The sequence below is a fragment of the Mus caroli genome, unplaced genomic scaffold (assembly GCF_978045245.1).
Source record: "Mus caroli unplaced genomic scaffold, Mus_caroli_1 scaffold_8, whole genome shotgun sequence".
Classification (NCBI taxonomy): Eukaryota; Metazoa; Chordata; class Mammalia; order Rodentia; family Muridae; genus Mus; species Mus caroli.
The window spans coordinates 133,581,809-133,598,328 of NW_028227263.1; the positions used below are offsets into that span (position 1 = coordinate 133,581,809).

The 16,520-nt window shown below is 39.6% G+C and overlaps 1 pseudogene; it reads right to left on the reverse strand.

Annotated features, from left to right (window-relative positions):
- Window positions 1-837: 837 nt before the first annotated feature.
- LOC147003603 (vasculin pseudogene) lies at window positions 838-2,198 on the reverse strand (annotated as a pseudogene).
- Window positions 2,199-16,520: the final 14,322 nt, after the last annotated feature.

A 16,520-nucleotide genomic window follows, 5' to 3' on the forward strand; every position in this document is an offset into this window, starting at 1 on the left:
TCTTAATGCCATCCTCCTGGCCCCTCTACGAGCATTTGTGACATCTCTCAGATTTACATGGAACCTTGGTATGTGATGACATCGCTTATTCCCCAAAATAGTTTTTAGCATCTTTAGATATATGAAATTGAGATTGTATGTGGAGAAGTTCCTTGTCTTCTGTGCCCTCCAGATCTGTTGCTTTGAGTTTCTTGCCTGATGCCCCAGGAGGTCTGATACTATCAACTGGTGCAGACCATTTTTCAATCAGGAAATGCTATGAAAACCTGCAATGAGCAAGATTTCTGCAGTGCTCTGTCTTGTTCAGAAAGGTATGACAGTGTTCATTTTTATTATGTTCTCTGTGAAGGTTTACTGTGACCTTAGAGGTGTGTCCAGCCTGTGTTCTGAAGATCACTTGCATCTAGGAATAGCTGTGAATGTGATCCATTATAAAATTGTGCACTTAAAACACCTCATACCCACACAAATACATACATACACCGAAGCATGCAGGCACACTCACACACACACACACACACACACACATTTAATACTTTATAAAGGAATTCAGAGGAATTTAACTAATTAAAGAAATACATTCTGAAAACTTTCTGATATTATGAAAATTTCATCCAAAGGATTTACAAACTGGAAACCCTGAGTAGGAAAAAAATGAAAATAACACCTTCATATATGGGCCAATAGAGTACAAAAGGAAAGGGGAAAATCTTGAAAGTCATTTAGTAAAATGGCATGACATCAAAAGATACAAAAGATCAGAATTCTTTTTTTTTTTTAAACATCACACAATTTTTTATTATTAAATGAGAAAATCTCATTTGTTACATTGTCACATTGCTAGTCAAGAGAAATGCTGCAGTGATGAAGAAAGTCAATGTTGGATCAACCAAAGTCCTCATTTCTACAACATTCATTTACAAAGAAATAATGTTCAACACAGCCCAACACAACATTCTTGGTTTTCTTCATATTGAAGTCCCCCAAAAAATCATCTTCTAATGGGGTAGGTTCACTACATAAATTATAGTTCTTCATTTTTACAATTCACCCCAAACTGCATGAGAGATGTATCAAACTAAAATTTCTAAAGCTGTGAGGCTCTCCTTCACACATCGTCATCATCCGAGGTGTCACTGCTACTTGTCTCTGTGTCATCATTCTCAATTGTGGGTTTGAAAGTGCTGTTTTTCCAGGGTCCAAACTTGAAGTCACAGATCAGGCCATTTTTCAAAATACCATTTTTTCTCAGACCATTCTTCTGTAACTGTTCACTAATAACTTGGAATTCTCTCATTTCATCCTCAGTTAAGGGAGCACATGTTTCATCATTTTCACTGTCTTCCTGCCAGCCCATTTCTTTTAATAATCTGTGTTCTGCCTCTAGTGAACTGGAAAGAACATCGGTTTGTGGAAAAGTGGAAGAACGAATGATCTGCTGAGACATCACCGAGGCATTGCCGTTCTCCTGTGGAATTTCATTTTCATCAAAGTTTCTGTTTATGTCTCTTTCTTGGTGAGTAGTATTGCTGTTATGCAAATTAAATGAGTCGTCATCCTTCTCTGAGCCAGCATGACTTTCATCTTCATGTTCCTCCTCTACTCTGTCCCTTTTCAATGCTTTCAAAAATTCACTCTTTTTATCACTGCACATTCGTGTCAGTTTAGTTAAACGAGGCTGCTGATTAAGTTTGTCAACAGGCGAAGAAGAATTCGAACGATTACACTCTTTCACTGAGTTTGTTGATGGACTAATACTCTTGGCCGCTGACTTAAAAGCATTAAAGTTGCCAATGCCATATGTAGATTCATGAGAAAAAGAAGTCCCGACTTTGTTCTCTTTAGTTTGGCTTTTCCATTGTGTAGGTTTTGTAGGTGGAACAGCAGGTTTGGGGACTAAGCCTTTATAAACACTCGGACCAGTTCCATTCTTAACTGGCTGTGACTGGAGGTTTCCTGCTACGGGGAATCCAGATAGCTGTAAGTCTTTTGTATTACCTTTCTTAATGACCAGCATTCTTGGAGTTCTAGATTTAGGATTCGGGGGATAGTCTAAGAGAGGAGCTTGGGAGATTTTTTTGGTTGGGTATGTGTGTGTCTGGGCGTGTAGAGGCCCCAAACACCCGCAGCTAAAGATTTATTCTGATTTGGTTCTCTCTCATATTCAGGATTTAAAGATGGAAAATCCTCAGCCTCAAACTGTCTGCGTTCTCTTTTGTCTTCTTTCCTCCCAGTTTCATTGTCAGGGATGTTGTTTTCATGTAGTCCTTGGCTTTTTCCAGAATGGAAAATACTGCTACGAGAACGGGAATTTCCACCATGGTATCCCCCACGATGATTTATGTTTTCTGTACCATTTCTGCCATGCGTACGCCATCCATTTTTCTCTTTCCTCCCAAAATTACCTCCATTAGGGCGTCCAATACCAGAATCAAAGCCATCTGAAGAATTGTGTCGTCGACGACTCACATCATAACGATTTTCTGTCCATGAAAAATTTTCAGAGTGCTTCTCAAAATTCAATGATGAAAATTCCAAAAGGACTGCACAAGAAGGTGTTGATTTCTTCTCTATAAGCTTTATGTTTTCCAGTTTGTTTTTTTATTTTGTATCCTCTGAAATATCCAAGTTCTTTGAAGATACTTAACCTATGACTATTTGACATAGAGTTACTTGAAGTCAGCTACCCATATTTATTTTGAAGTTTTCATATGGCTAGATCCAGAATTAGCCAGGTTCCTTGTATTTAAGAGCAAGGTCTTCTTTAGTATTCCATGTACTTGTCACTGTTGTACTTATCCACTCCAGAAGAAATATCCAATGTATGTGCCAAAAAGCAGAAACAAAAAGAAAACTTTCACATCTGAAGATTACTTCTAAACATCAGCGTATATAGACAGACAGACAGCTATCTCAATACTACCATGCTGGTGTGAAAATGGACATCTTACATTCCCAAGTAAATAAAAGATAAAAAGAAAAAAACGCTGTATTCTTTCAATGTCTTCATTTAGAAAAGCTGTCCCATTGTAATATGAAAAAAGCTGAAGTCAAAAATTACTAAAACTTTTAATAAAGGTAAAAAGAACTGCCACAAAACTTCAGCAATATTTAAACAGTAATTTGAAACTGCTGAAACTACTTGGTACACAAATCAAACATATCTTACAGTTTTGGCTGAAGAACACCAACAGGAGAGGGGAAAGAGACAAAAATAACACCAGATGAAATGCTTTAACCACTTATATAATCCGTTTGAACCAAAATACTGAAGAAATGGCTGGATCTTTTAGTAGCTCGTTGAATTTGTTCACTACTATCAATTCACTTCAGAGATGATTCTTGTCAATTTTAATTAACTACTGGAGCAAAATTGCCCAAAACAAAAACAAAACTGTAATTCCAAAATGGCCACTTGAAATATCCGGGGCCTTTTAAACAAAACCTAGATGATGATCTTCATACGCCAAATTCAATCACCTTCTGCCCCACCAGAGGTGCCCCTGGCCTGGGGGTGCCACTGCGCTCGATCCCGGGAGGAGGTTTTCGGTACTTTGAATAATCCCCTTTTGCAGCTTTTCCCTCCCCCACAACCAGTCTCAGTCCCCAAGATCAGAATTCTTAAAATGGATGATATTGACTTTGAGTATTGCAATATTTTTTTCATATTTCCCCTTAGTTTTAGTGAGTAAAAAATTGAAAGTAAAAATTTGAAATCCACAAATGACACTGTCCAAAGGGATCAAGCATGGCTTTAGAGGTGTGACACTGTGTCTTCAATAGAAATTTAACTCTATCCTTTAACTTTCTAATCTTACATTTTAAAAATGATTCATTTGTATTTGTTTTATGTGCATTGGTGTTGTGCTTACATGTATGTCTGTGTGAAAGCATTGGGTCACCCAGAAATAGAGTTGCAGCCAGTTGTGAGCTGCTCTGTGTAAGGAATTTCAAGAGTAGCCAGTGCTCTTAACTACTGTCCCATCTCTCTAGACCCCTGATTCTTTGATGTATATACAATTTCTAGCCATTCTCCCTTGCTGATGCCCCAGAATCCACATAATCTCTATCTTCATTTCTTTACTTTTTACCATCCATTTCCATATTTTCCTTTCATTTCAGTTTAGCTAGATTTATAACATTGATCTTTTAAAATATTTTGAGTTTATGTTGTTCGTTTTCTGTATTACTTTCTTAAATTTTGTTTAAAGAAAGTTTCTCATGTGGCTAAGGTTTGTCTTGAGCTCTCTGCAAAGCTGAAGATGACTTTGAACACCTGATTCCCTTCCTTTCATTAAGGGCTGAGATTATAGGTACACACTACCAACCCTGGGATTGCAGGTGATGTATACCACCACCCTGGATTATGCAACCCTTTGGTTTTGAACTGAGGACCTCTCATGCATACTGGGCAAACACTCTACTGATGGATCCAAATTCCTCACTTTTTATTTTACTTATTACTAAAATTCCTTTCTTTACATTTGATTACTTACTCATTTATATTCCTTGATATTTTCATTGTGTACAAACATTGTACATGGCTGTTACTAAGGGACATTTGCATGTAAGCATGTAGTGCATATTCTCTTCCATTGTGACATAAACTCTCCTTTATTGCCTCTTCACTAATTTTTTTTAATTAGGTATTTTCTGCATTTACATTTCCAATACTATCCCAAAAGTCCCCCATACCCACCCCCCACTCCCCTATCCACCCACTCACCCTCTTTGGCCTTGTGTTCCCCTGTACTGGGGCATATAAAGTTTGCAGTCCAATGGGCCTCTCTTTGCAGTGATGGCCGACTAGGCCAGCTTTTGATACATATGTAGCTAGAGACAAGAGCTCCGGGGTACTGGTTAGTTCATATTGTTGTTCCACCTATAGGGTTGCAGTTCCCTTTAGCTCCTTGGGTACTTTCTCTAGCTCCTCCATTGAGTGCCGTGTGAACCATCTAATAGTTGACTGTGAGTATCCACTTCTGTGTTTGCTAGGCCCCGGGATAGTCTCACAAGAGACAGCTATATCTGGGTCCTTTCAGCAAAATCTTGCTAGTGTATGCAATGGTGTCAGCGTTTGGAAGCTGATTATGGGATGGATCCCTGGATAGGGAATCACTAGATGGTCCATCCTTTCATCACAGCTACAAATTTTGGCTTTGTAACTCCTTCCATGGGTGTTTTGTTCCCATTTCTAAGAAGGGGCAAAGTGTCCACACTTTGGTCTTCATTCTTCTTGAGTTTCATGCATTTAGCAAATTGTATCTTATATCTTGGGTATCCTAAGTTTCTGGGCTAATATCCACTTATCAGTGAGTACATATTGTGTGTGTTCCTTTGTTATTGGGTTACCTCACTCAGGATGATGCCCTCCAGGTTCATCCATTTGCCTAGGAATTTCATAAATTCATTCTTTTTAATAGCTGAGTAGTAGTCCATTGTGTAAATGTACCACATTTTCTGTATCCATTCCTCTGTTGAGGGGCATCTGGGTTCTTTCCAGCTTCTGGCTATTATAAATAAGGCTGCTATGAACATAGTGGAGCATGTGTCCTTCTCTTTTTTAAAAATTTTTAATATTTTTATTACATATTTTCCTCTATTACATTTCCAATGGTATCCCAAAAGTCCCCCATACCCCCCCCACTTCCCTACCCACCCATTCCCATTCTTTTGGCCCTGGCATTCCCCTATATTGGGGCATATAAAGTTTGCAAGTCCAATGGGCCTCTCTTTCCAGTGATGGCCGACTAGGCCATCTTTTGATACATATGCAGCAAGAGACAAGAGCTCCGGGGTACTGGTTAGTTCATCATGTTGTTACAACTATAGGATTGCAGATACCTTTAGCTCCTTGGGTACTTTCTCTAGCTTCTCCATTGGGAGCCCTGTGATACATCCAATAGCTGACTGTGAGCATCCACTCCTGTGTTTGCTAGGCCCCGGCATAGTCTCACAAGAGACAGCTATATTTGGGTCCTTTCAGCAAAATCTTGCTAGTGTATGCAATGGTGTCAGCGTTTGGAAGCTGTTTATGGGATGGATCCCTGGATATGGCAGTCTCTAGATGGTCCATCCTTTCATCACAGCTCCAAACTTTGTCTCCGTAACTCCTTCCATGGGTGTTTTGTTCCCAATTCTAAGAAAGGGCATAGTGTCCACACTTTGGTCTTCATTCTTCTTGAGTTTCATGCGTTTAGCAAATTGTATCTTATATCTTGGGTATCCTAAGTTTTGGGCTAATATCCACTTATCAGTGAATACATATTGTGTGAGTTCCTTTGTGATTGTGTTACCTCACTCAACATGATGCCCTCCAGGTCATTCCATTTGGCTAGGAATTTCATAAATTCATTCTTTTTAATAGCTGAGTAGTACTCCATTGTGTAAATGTACCATAATTTCTGTATCCATTCCTCTGTTGAGGGGAATCTGGGTTCTTTCCAGCTTCTGGCTATTATAAATAAGGCTGCTATGAACATAGTGGAGCATGTGTCCTTCTTACCGGTTGGGACATCTTCTGGATATATGCCCAGGAGAGGTATTGCTGGATCCTCCGGTAGTACTATGTCCAATTATCTGAGGAACCGCCAGACTGATTTCCAGAGTGGTTGTACAAGCTTGCAATCCCACCAACAATGGAGGAGTGTTCCTCTTTCTCCACATCCTCACCAGCATCTGCTGTCACCTGAATTTTTGATCTTAGACATTCTGACTGGTGTGAGGTGGAATCTCAGGGTTGTTTTGATTTGCATTTCCCTGATGATTAAGGATGTTGAACATTTTTTCAGGTGCTTCTCTGCCATTCGGTATTCCTCAGGTGAGAATTCTTTGTTCAGTTCTGAGCCCCATTTTTTCATGGGGTTATTTGATTTTCTGGAGTCCACCTTCTTGAGTTCTTTATATATATTGGATATTAGTCCCTTATCTGATTTAGGATAGGTAAAGATCCTTTCCCAATCTGTTGGTGGCCTTTTTGTCTTATTGATGGTTTCTTTTGCCTTGCAGAAGCTTTGCAGTTTCATGAGGTCCCACTTGTCAATTCTTGATCTTACAGCACAAGCCATTGCTGTTCTATTCAAGAATTTTTCCCCTGTGCCCATGTCTTCTAGGCTTTTCCCACTTTCTCCTCTATAAGTTTCAGTGTCTCTGGTTTTATGTGAAGTTCCTTGATCCACTTAGACTTGACCTTAGTATAAGGAGATAGGAATGGATCGATTCACATTCTTCTACATGTTAACAACCAGTTGTGCCAGCACCATTTGTTGAAAATGCTGTCTTTCTTCCACTGGATGGTTTTAGCTCCCTTGTCGAAGATCAAGTGACCGTAGGTATGTGGGTTCATTTCTGGGTCTTCAATTCTATTCCATTGGTCTACTTGTCTGGTACTATACCAGTACCACGCAGTTTTTATCACAATTGCTCTGTAGTAAAGCTTTAGGTCCGGCATGGTGATTCCACCAGAGGTTCTTTTATCCTTGAGAAGAGTTTTTGCTATCCTAGGTTTTTTGTTATTCCAGATGAATTTGCAGATTATACTTTCTAATTCGTTGAAGAATTGAGTTGGAATTTTGATGGGGATTGCATTGAATCTGTAGATTGCTTTTGGCAAGATAGCCATTTTTACAATGTTGATCCTGCCAATCCATGAGCATGGGGGATCTTTCCATCTTCTGAGATCTTCTATAATTTCTTTCTTCAGAGACTTGAAGTTTTTATTATACAGATCTTTCACTTCCTTAGTTAGAGTCACACCAAGATATTTTATATTATTTGTGACTATTGAGAAGGGTGTTGTTTCACTAATTTCTTTCTCAGCCTGTTTATTCTTTGTGTAGAGAAAGGCCATTGATTTGTTTGAGTTAATTTTATATCCAGCTACTTCACCAAAGCTGTTTATCAGGTTTAGGAGTCCTCTGGTGGAATTTTTAGGCTCACTTATATATACTATCATATCATCTGCAAAAAGTGATATTTTGACTTAATCTTTTCCAATTTGTATCCCTTTGATCTCCTTTTGTTGTCGAATTGCTCTTGCTAGGGCTTCAAGTACAGTGTTGAATAGGTATGGAGAAAGTGGACAGCCTTGTCTAGTCCCTGATTTTAGAGGGATTGCATCAAGCTTCTCACTATTTACTTTGATGTTGGCTACTGGTTTGCTGTAGATAGTTTTTTATCATGTTTAGGTATGGGCCTTGAATTCCTGATCTTTCCAAGACTTTTATCATGAATGGGTGTTGGATCTTGTCAAATGCTTTTGCTGCATCTAAAGAGATGATCATGTGGTTTTTGTCTTTGAGTTTGTTTATATACTGGATTACGTTGATGGATTTCCGTACATTGAACTATCCCTGCATCTCTGGGATGAAACTTACTTGGTCAGGATGGATGATTGTTTTGATGTGTTCTTGGATTCGGTTAGCAAGAACTTTATTGAGGATTTTTGCATCAATATTCATAAGGGATATTGGTCTGAAGTTTTCTATCTTTGTTGGGTCTTTTTGTGGTTTAGGTATCAGAGTAATTGTGGCTTCATAGAATGAGTTGGGTAGAGTACCTTCTGTTTCTATTTTGTGGAATAGTTTGTGAAGAACTGGGATTAGATCTTCTTTGAAGGTCTGATAGAACTCTGCACTAAACCCATCTGGTCCTGGGCTTTTTTTAGTTGGGAGACTATTAATGATTGCTTCTATTTCTTTGGGGGATATAGGGCTGTTTAGATCATTAACCTGATCTTGATTCAACTTTGGTACCTGGTATCTGTCTAGGAACTTCTCCATTTCATCCAGGTTCTCCAGTTTTGTTGAGCATAGCCTTTTGTAGAAGGATCTGATGGTGTTTTCGATGTCTTCAGGATCTGTTGTTATGTCTCCTTTTTCATTTCTGATTTTGTTAATTAGAATGCTTTCCCTGTGCCCTCTAGTGAGTCTGGCTAAGGGTTTTTCTATCTTGTTGATTTTCTCAAAGAACCAGCTCCTTGATTGGTTGATGCTTTGAATAGTTCTTCTTGTTTCCTCTTGGTTGATTTCACCCCTGAGTTTGATTATTTCCTGCCTTCTACTCCTCTCGGGTGAATTTGCTTCCTTTTGTTCTAGTGCTTTTAGGTGTGTTGTCAAGCTGCTAATGTGTGCTCTCTCTAATTTCTTTTTGGAGGCACTCAGAGCTATGAGTTTTCCTCTTAGAAATGCTTTCATTGTGTCCCATAAGTTTGGGTATGTTGTGGCTTCATTTTCATTGAACTCTAAAAAGTCCTTAATTTCTTTCTTTTTTCCTTCCTTGACCAAGGTATCATTGAGAAGAGTGTTGTTCAGTTTCCAAGTGAATGTTGGCTTTCTATTATTTATTTTGTTATTGAAGATCAGCCTTAGTCCATGGTGATCTGATAGAATGCATGGGACAATTTCAATGTTTTTGTATCTGTTGAGGCCTGTTTTGTGACCAATTATGTGGTCAGTTTTGGAGAAGGTACCATGAGGTGCTGAGAAGAAGGTATATCCTTTTGTTTTAGGATAAAATGTTCTGTAGATATCTGCCAGATCTATTTGATTCATAATTTCTGTTAGTTTCACTGTGTCCCTGTTTAGTTTCTGTTTCCATGATCTGTCCATTGGTGAAAGTGGTGTGTTGAAGTCTCCCACTTTATTGTATGAGGTGCAATGTGTGCTTTGAGATTTACTAAAGTTTTTTTAATGAATGTGGCTGCCTTTGTATTTGGAGCATAGATATTCAGAATTGAGAGCTCCTCTTGGAGGATTTTACCTTTGATGAGTATGAAGTGCCCCTCCCTGTTTTTTTGATGACTTTGGGTTGGAAGTCAATCTTATCAGATATTAGAATGGCTACTCCAGCTTGTTTCTTCATACCATTTGCTTGGAAAATTGTTTTCCAGCCTTTCATTCTGAGGTAGTGTCTATCTTTTTCTCTGAGATGAGTTTCCTGTAAGCAGCAAAATGTTGGGTCTTGTTTGTGTAGCCTGTTTGTTAGTCTATGTCTTTTTATTGGGGAGTTGAGTCCATTGATATTAAGAGATATTAAGGAAAAGTAATTGTTGCTTCCTGTTATTTTTGTTGTTTAATTGGCATTCTGTTCTTGTGTCTGTCTTCTTTTAGGTTTGTTGAGGGATTACCTTCTTGTTTTTTCTAGGGCTTGGTTCCCGTCTTTGTATTGTTTTTTTTTTCTGTTATTATCCTTTGAAGGGCTGGATTCGTGGAAAGATAATGTGTGAATTTGGTTTTGTCGTGGAATACTTTGGTTTCTCCATCTATGTTAATTGAGAGTTTGGCTGGGTATAGTAGCCTGGGCTGGAATTTGTGTTCTTTTAGTGTCTGTATAACATCTGTCCAGGATCTTTTGGCTTTTATAGTCTCTGGTGAAAAATCTGGTGTAATTCTGATAAGCTTGCCTTTATATGTTACTTGGCCTTTTTCTCTTACTGCTTTTAGTATTCTATCTTTATTTAGTGCATTTGTTGTTCTGATTATTATGTGTCGGGAGGTATTTCTTTTCTGGTCCAGTCTATTTGGAGTTCTGTAGGCTTCTTGTACGTTCATGGGCATCTCTTTCTTTAGTTTGGGAAGTTTTCTTTTATAATTTTGTTGAAGATGTTTGCTGGTCCTTTGAGTTGAAAATCTTCATTCTCATCCACTCCTATTATCTGTAGGTTTGGTCTTCTCATTGTGTCCTGGATTTCCTGGATGTTTTGAGTTAGGATCTTTTTGCATTTTGCATTTTCTCTGATTGTTGTGCCGATGTTCTCTATGGAATCTTCTGCACCTGAGATTCTCTCTTCCATCTCTTGTATTCTGTTGCTGATGCTCGCATCTATGGTTCCAGATTTCTTTCCTAGGGTTTCTATCTCCAGTTTTGCCTCATTTTGGGTTTTCTTTATTGTGTCTACTTCCCTTTTTAGGTCTAGTATGGTTTTGTTCATTTCCATCATCTGTTTGGATGTGTTTTCCTGTTTTTCTTTAAGGACTTCTACCTGTTTGATTGTGTTATCCTGTTTTTCTTTAAGGACTTGTAACTCTTTAGCAATGTTCTCCTGTAATTCTTTAAGTGAGTTATTAAAGTCCTTCTTGATGTCCTCTACCATCATCATGAAATATGCTTTTAAATCCAGGTCTAGCTTTTCAGGTGTGTTGGGGTGCCCTGGACTGGGCGAAGTTGGAGTGCTGGGTTCTGATGATGGTGAGTGGTCTTGGTTTCTGTTAGTAAGATTCTTATGTTTACCTTTCGCCCTCTGGTAATCTCTGGAGTTGTTATAGTTGTCTCTGTTTAGAGATTGTTCTTCTTGTTATTCTGATTACAGTCAACAGCAGACCTGGGAGACAGGCTCTCTCCTCTGAGTTTCAGTGGTTAAAGCACTCTCTGCTGACAAGTTCTCCTCTTACAGGGAAGGTGCGTAGATATCTGGTGTTTGGACCTCCTCCTGGCCAAAGAAGAAGGCCCAAAACAGGACCTTTCCCCGATGCTGTGTTGATTTGGCAGGTCACAGAAGCTGTCAGCTTATGTGGTGCACACTCTCACCTGTGCAGACTAAGTTCCTAAGTTCAGTGGAGTCCCGGATCCAAGATGGCGCTCCCTGCTCCTGAGGCAGAGGGCTCCCGTGCAGGGCGGGACCACTGTCCTGCGGCTGGGAGGGTGCTGGATGTCTGCGGCCCCAAAAGTGTGCTGCCTCAGTGGCTCTGTGGCTCCCGCCTGACCAGAAGCTGTCTGCCTCTGTGGTGCACACTCTCACCTGTGCAGACTAAGTTCCTAAGTTCCACGGAGTCCCGGAACCCACATGTGTCCTTCCTACCAGTTGGGACATCTTCTGGATATATGTCCAGGAGAGGTATTGATGGATCCTCCGGTAGTACTATGCCCAATTTTCTGAGGAGCCACCAGACTGATTTCCAGAGTGGTTGTACAAGCTTGCAATTCCACCAACAATGGAGGAGTGTTCCTCTTTCTCCACATCTTAGCCAGCATCTGCTGTCACCTGAATTTTTGATCTTAGCCATTCTGACTGGAGTGAAGTGGAATCTCAGGGTTGTTTTGATTTGCATTTCCCTTTTAAGTGTCTTAAAAATTGACTTTTTATAATTTATGTGCATTGGTGTTTTCCCTGCCTGTATGGCTGTGCACTACACACGTGCAGTGTCTGCAGAGACTTGAAAGGGTGACTGGGATTGGTTATACATATGGTTGTGAGCTGCCATTTGAATTTCGGAAATCAACACCTGGTTGTCTGGAAATACAACGAGTGCACTTAATTACTGAGCCATCTCTCTCAGATTTTTTAAAAAAGTATTTACAAGTAACTAATACAGCAATACACACACATAGGCACACACTATCTTTGATTTGCGCCTTGCCTTTAATGGCTCAGATATCTCTCTAGTCTTTGATCTAAAATCTGTCCTCCCTACAAATGTGCAAGAATAATGATGTAGCAGAGATTGAGAAGATGGCCAATCAATGACTGGCCCAACTTGAGATACAACCAGTGAGAGAGAAGCAACCCCTGACATTATTAATGATACTTCTATGTTTGCAGACAGAAGCTTAGAGTAATTGTCTCCTGACAATTACTTTATTTATGCTTTATCCAGCGGCTATTGAAAACAGATCTAGAGATCCATAGCCAAATTTCAGGCAGAGTGTGGATTATCTTGTGGAAGAGTGAAAGGTAGGATTGAATGAGCTGGGGTGTTCAAGGGCAATGAAAAAGACCTATAGATTCAAGTGACCTGGGTCCATGGTGACTCACAGAGACTATACCACCAGCCAAAGAACATCTATGGACTGGACCTAGCTTCCACCCACGCCACATTTGTAGTAGATATGTAGCTTGATCTCTGTGTGGGTCTCTCAATAACTGGAATGGGGACTGTCTCTGACTATGAACTGGCCACTGGATCCCCGTCCCCTGGCTGCACTGTCTGGGAAGGCCTCAGTGGGAAAGAATAGATTTAGTCCTGTTGTGACTTGATGTCTCAGGTCAGAGTGGTACCCAAAGGGGGAGCTTCCCTTTCTCTTGGGAGGAAGAGCTTGGTAATGCAGGGAGGTATTTGTGAGGGTGGAACTTGGGAGAAAAATTGAGGAACGGGGAACTGTGAATGGTACAGTTGTGAATGGTATAGTTGGCCTCCAACTATATCATAAGACACTATCCTTTTTATGCTGTTCTTAACCTTTTCCATGAATCCCATATCAAAAGCAAGAATAGCTACCCTAGCATCATTAAGCTTGCATATACGTTCTCTGAGTAGGACCTAACAATTGTAACAATTGTAAAAGCAATGGTCTTTAATTATTGGTAATCTATGAGTCTATTGGAAAACAGCTGAAAATTAAGTAACCATTCCTGCAATTGAGATTGTTGTTTGTAAGCATGAGGTTTCTAGTTGGAATATCATCTGATAAGGTATCATAACCAACTCCATTAAAACCTTTTTAATTTGCTGGTCAATGAACATATATATGCTGAAGGTTTCCACAGAAGTAACCATATAGTGTTTTCAAAAGACCACCAGTGTTTTTATCCCTCTATGTAGTCCCTCTTTTGCCCTAATCTCCCACTGCACCCAATTTAACTATTTTTCCTTATTCCCTTTAAAATTTTTACCACAGTATTTTTCTCTGCTTCCTTGAAAATCTACCCCCATAAATGCCCTATACACATTTAATTACTGTTAAGAATATTCCATACAAAGCACCCATCTGAGGAATCAAAGCTAACATCCACAAATGGGAGGAAACTGGCAAAAATTGTTTTACTGCATCTGCATTACCAGACTCAGAGTGTTTCCAACTCCATTAGTTAAACTATGAATTTTCTAATTTTTTAATGGCTAAAAATATCCCATCATGTAAATATACCACATTTTCCTTACCAGTTCATCAGCCGATAGACAGTTAGCACCTTTCCACTTCATGGCTATTGTGAAATGAATAGCAATGAAAGTCAATGTTTCTTTATCTTTTTTGATGACAGCAGAATTTTAGAAGAACTCATGTACCTGATCCTAAATATGGAATGGTGGCACATAAGCTTTGAAGTAGCCTTTAATCAGTGATTGTTATTTGAGATTTTATGGGATTATTCTTTTGAAGGATTCTCAGAGATTTTGCATATGCTAGTCTGGAAACATGCCTGGCAAAACCGGAAGTCTCCTGTGGCTGAGAACTGCTTAGGTGACAGACCTTTGAAGACAACTCCTAGGCCACATAACAAGTTTTTGGTGCAGAACCTGAATTGCTAAAGATGCCTTGTTATGTAACAACAGAAAGAGTTTCTAGGAGGCTCTTAGTTTAGTCCTTAAGAAGCTACCCCCCTGCTGCTGAGAAGGCTAAATTCATCATGCAGCAGCCATCTTTTCTTGTATCATTCTTATCATCCCGAGTAAGCCAGAATACTAAGAGGGAACCAAAGCCAAGTACTCTCAACACTCTCACCGCAAGTCCAGAATTAGGTTACAGGTTGTTCCTCTTGTCACTGTGTGACAAGAGCCTCCCCCATCATCCATGTTCTTAAAATATTTCAGTTTCGGAAATCACCTGAACACCCTAAGAAAGACTGTCCTGAGGTAACAAAGCTTCTCAAACTCTATTCTCCACAACACCACCAGACACTGCTTTAAGATAACAGCAGTTCACCAATTAACCTGAACAACTAAACTTTAGTGCCTCTTCTCAAGAACTCTCAGATGCCAGACAGGTACTTCTAACAATCAACAGCCTAAATTTTCCTATCTATTGCCTAGACTGAAGGGCGGAATCTCTCCACCATTTCCTGGTCCTTCCCATTCTTTCCCTGGACTCTTTTTCCCAGCTATAAGAACCATTAACCTTATAGTTTCAAATGTACATCCAATACCATTTTGCTCTTAACTCCTTAACTTCACCTCTGCCTTAGGAAATCTGTGCCAACAGATTTCAAATCAAGTACTGGCTGGATTGGAAACAATAGAGCCAGCCCTATCTATTTCATCAGAAATGATTTCCAGTGTCTTCAGAATTCATATGCTTCACAGACTACACTTCCATATTATCAGGTTGTCTCACAGAACCTGAACATCAACTGACACAGTTTGCTTTTCCTGGCTTTAATGATTAAGCCAGATTCCTTAGGTCCCCTAACAACAATGTTCCATTGTCACCAGGAAGCCACCAGATAGAATAAAAGATACTTCTCAGAGACTCAGAAGTCCAGTAATAGAACAAAAAGGTGGGAATAGAGTGAGTCTGGGCATCTGGAGCATCCAAGCATGACTAGCATGGCTCTGACAGGCCTTGTCCTTCTCCCCTATTTCCTCTGCCCTGTTTAAAACCATTAGGTTAAATTCTCAAAGCTACGCACCAAGATCTAGTCCCTTATTTGGCTACTTCCTCGTGCTCAGCCTGACTATCAAGATCCAATTACTGAAGTATTTATGTCTAGCAATCAAAAAACCCTATAGCTCACCTTATTAATGTGATTAAATAAAATTAATCACTTTACCCTAATACCAGATTTTAATCCATTTTACTTTATAAACTTCTCTTTGCTTAATGAGCCACTCTGTCTTCTATCCAGAGGCAGTTCTTTGTCTCCTTCCAAGACAAATATACCTCAACCCTCTCCCTTGTTCTCTTTTGCTTCTCTCTCAGCCTTTATCTCATATATTTGTCTCTTCTTCCATTCCCTCTGTCCCTCTGGGCCAAGTAAAGCTCCTTAGTGCTAAGAACTTGGTACTGGGAGTCCTGAGCTGATACTTTCCCCAACATCCAGCACTTATGAGGCAGAGTCAAGGGTATTGGCAATCAGGTACCTCCGTGGCCAGCTAAAGGGACACAATGACAGCAGGGCCATTAGACTCCTCCATCATCTTCCCAAGGTAACCTGACTCAATGGGACAAGTCACCACTAGCTGCCCAGAAGTGGCACATTACGATTGTCAACTGTGTTGCATGTTCTCCTGCATATGCCATGCATAAAAGTCCATGTTTCTCCTCATCTCTTTCTTCCCTTCCAGTGGCAGCCTCTGTGCCCTGGTACCCCTCACTTTAATAAATCTCTCCCATGAGACCAGTCAGATGTGAATTTTGTCACATTTCACTACTTAAATCCAACAAGGGATCTGTTGAGGTCAGATTGGTCTACAAAGTGAGTTTTAGGAAAGCCAGAGTAGTTGGTAACAGAGGTAACGCCAGTCTTGAGAAGAAACAAACAAAAACCCAAAACAATAACAACATCAATACAAGACATAAGAGAAAAAAATTCCCTAAATACTGGGATATATGAAAATCTAGTACCTGTATTTTACATGCCAGGTTAAAAAATAAAGGTTAACACATATAGAAACATTCTCATTTATTACTTCTTTGAATATTTTGCATAATGTGTTTTAATCATATTCACCTCACCTCTAACTCTGCCCAGATCCAGCCTTCCCTTCCACAATGCTGTAAAACAGTTTTCTCTAAGATTAAAATTCTGCCACCTTGAAGAGAAACTCCATAAAACACAGGATGTGAAAGTGAGCTGAAAACAAGAG